General features: G+C 59.9%; 1 long non-coding RNA gene across 1 annotated transcript in view; it reads left to right on the top strand.

The window, feature by feature from the left end:
* LOC114486686 (uncharacterized) overlaps window positions 1–2313 on the top strand; it is a 6741-nt gene extending 4428 nt beyond the window's left edge. The window contains exons 2-3 of the long non-coding RNA XR_003680832.2: window positions 165–282; window positions 2164–2313. This is a non-coding gene — a long non-coding RNA (uncharacterized lncRNA). The remainder of the gene's footprint in view (window positions 1–164; window positions 283–2163) is intronic.
* Window positions 2314–2894: the final 581 nt, after the last annotated feature.

Here is a 2894-nt window from a genome sequence, read left to right as displayed (position 1 = left end):
CCCCGGGTGCCAAAAAGGTTGGGGAATGCTGTACTATGGTGTGAAAAACCTTGCCTTTGGCCTTGGTTCTGCAGCCAGTTGTACTGTGTGTTTGCCTCTGCAAGTACTGGGGGGCAAAACCAGTGAGTCCTGGTTTGAAAATGAATGTGATCCGCTTTTCACAGGATACAAGACCCTTCTGAAAGGAATTTCTGGGAAATTCAACAGTGGAGAGCTGGTGGCCATCATGGGTCCTTCCGGGGCTGGGAAGTCCACGTTCATGAACATCCTGGCCGGTTACAGGTGAGCAGACCCTTGCCCAGCATTCAGCCGGGGGCCAACAGTATGAATGGTCCATCTCGTCACTTCTTAAGGCTCGGGGCAGGCTCCCGGGAAGCCTGAGGGGTGTCTCACACTAAGAGGCTTTGGAATCTGTGAAGGGAACAGAGCTCCGGCATTGGGGGCGTCAGAAGGCAGCACCTGCTGGTTGTCACCCGGTGGCGGTGAGTGGATGCTGTGCTCAGGAGAGGGGGGTCCTGGGGCGAGAAGGGCCAGGCCTTACGGGACAGGAAGTAATGGAGAGGTCCGGGTTGGGGAGGGGGACGGCAGGAGAACGCTGAGACAAGTATGAATGAAGGTCAAAGGTAAGATGAGCCATTTTCAGAAGAAAAGCAGCAGCGTCAGGCTGGGGCCCAGAGCTCACGCGACTCTTGCTTGTGGCCATGTTAGCTGCTCCGACGTTTGGAAACCACAGCTCTCGACATCCTGTCCGGGGACCTTCACGCGAGAATGATTTGAAAACCGAATCTTCAGAAGTGTTAACAAAACGCTCTCTTAAAGCCAGCTCTCTTCAGATCTCACGGCTTCCGTTTGCTACTTCAGCAAATAAATTTTAAAAATAACTTCATGTACTGGCAAAGAAAGATAAATTCCGCCCGCCCCCTTCCTTAGGACTTCTGAATTCCTCTTTAAAGATGAAAAGCAGGATTTTTTCAAGTCTCACTTATGGCAGATTCCTGTCTGTTGTATTCACTTCTAAGGTGAGAGCCAAACTTCCACCGCCCGGCGTCATGCTGGGGCCACGGGAGGGGAGAGTAGCTTCTGTTTGGTGCGAGCAGCCGCTTTTCAGCTCATCACACACCCTCAGCTGCTGTCCAGCCTGCGCGGCACGTGGCCGTCCTGGAGCCACAGGTGGCAACCTGGAGACCACTGAGCTCCCAGCCTGGTTCCCTGGAACGCCAGTTGATCCCACGCCTTCCCTGGAGGAAAGAAGGGGCCCACCACGGGGCCCACGGTCACAGCAATGGGCTGGATGAGGTTGGACACCAGATACAGCTGCACTGGTCTCCACGGACCCTCTGTGTTTCTGTTCTTCGTGGCATCGCGGAGGCAGGGCTGGAGAAAGGGGATGCTTAGCAGGATGCCCGTGGCTCCCACTGCGTCCCTGGGCTGAGATGGTTCACCCAGAAGAGCATGGGGCCATAGCGCTGCCCAGCGGGTCTGTGGGTGAGGGAGTGAGCGTGGCGGGCGGGGCCGTGCCCTTCCGCCTCCACGGTACACACAGGATACCCCACCTCCACTGTGGTCAGAGAGAACAGCTTCCCGCCGCCTGGCCGAGGGGGGTCAGGGCGCAGACCTCCTGCTCTTTGAGCCCCTGAGCGCAGGGAGCCTGCAGTGGTCCCCCCGGCCAGCATCGCAGTCGCGCAGCCCACCCCCCGGGACTGGTTCTGATGTCGTGGCCACGCCCCAGCCTGAAGACTCTTGGCCTCTGGGGCCTCTGCGGCGGTTGGTGTAGCCTCGGCTACACACAGGATTGTTCACACGCCCATCTTATAAAACGCTGCAAAGCCAGAGGTGTGCGTGGGACCTCGTGGCCGCGTGTGGGAGCGTCCATGTGTGTCTCCATTGGTTTGGTCCATGGGCGCCTGTTACGGATGTGCTCTCCCAGAGAGGCCCCACGCTAGCCTCTCCCTTTCGGCGCCGAGTGTTTTCTTTGTGCAGTTCCCTCCCCTGAGTTCTGGTGCTGTTCTGGGCCTCCCGTCCCTGCCTGGCTTGGTGTCCCCACTGGTCCAGCCAGAAGATGCTGGGAGGGGCCGTCCTCGCTGCCCTCCCCAGGCCCTGGAAGAGGAGGAGGAAGAGGGCCAGGACGGATCGGGCTGACGCGTCCTCTTGCTGGCCTTGCAGGGAGACTGGCATGAAGGGCGAGGTCCTCATCAACGGCCTCCCGCGGGACCTACGCTGCTTCCGGAAGGTGTCCTGTTACATCATGCAGGACGACGTGCTGCTGCCACACCTGACCGTGCACGAGGCCATGATGGTGAGTGTCCTGGGGCCTCTGCAGCCCCTCGCGCAGCCCACCCCCCGGGACTGGTTCTGATGTCGTGGCCACGCCCCAGCCTGAAGACTCTTGGCCTCTGGGGCCTCTGCGGCGGTTGGTGTAGCCTCGGCTACACACAGGATTGTTCACACGCCCATCTTATAAAACGCTGCAAAGCCAGAGGTGTGCGTGGGACCTCGTGGCCGCGTGTGGGAGCGTCCATGTGTGTCTCCATTGGTTTGGTCCATGGGCGCCTGTTACGGATGTGCTCTCCCAGAGAGGCCCCACGCTAGCCTCTCCCTTTCGGCGCCGAGTGTTTTCTTTGTGCAGTTCCCTCCCCTGAGTTCTGGTGCTGTTCTGGGCCTCCCGTCCCTGCCTGGCTTGGTGTCCCCACTGGTCCAGCCAGAAGATGCTGGGAGGGGCCGTCCTCGCTGCCCTCCCCAGGCCCTGGAAGAGGAGGAGGAAGAGGGCCAGGACGGATCGGGCTGACGCGTCCTCTTGCTGGCCTTGCAGGGAGACTGGCATGAAGGGCGAGGTCCTCATCAACGGCCTCCCGCGGGACCTACGCTGCTTCCGGAAGGTGTCCTGTTACATCATG

Source organism: Physeter macrocephalus, chromosome 8 (assembly GCF_002837175.3).
Source record: "Physeter macrocephalus isolate SW-GA chromosome 8, ASM283717v5, whole genome shotgun sequence".
Lineage (NCBI taxonomy): Eukaryota > Metazoa > Chordata > Mammalia > Artiodactyla > Physeteridae > Physeter > Physeter macrocephalus.
Note: the sequence above shows the minus strand (reverse complement) of the source record. Positions and strands in the feature narration are given on the sequence as shown.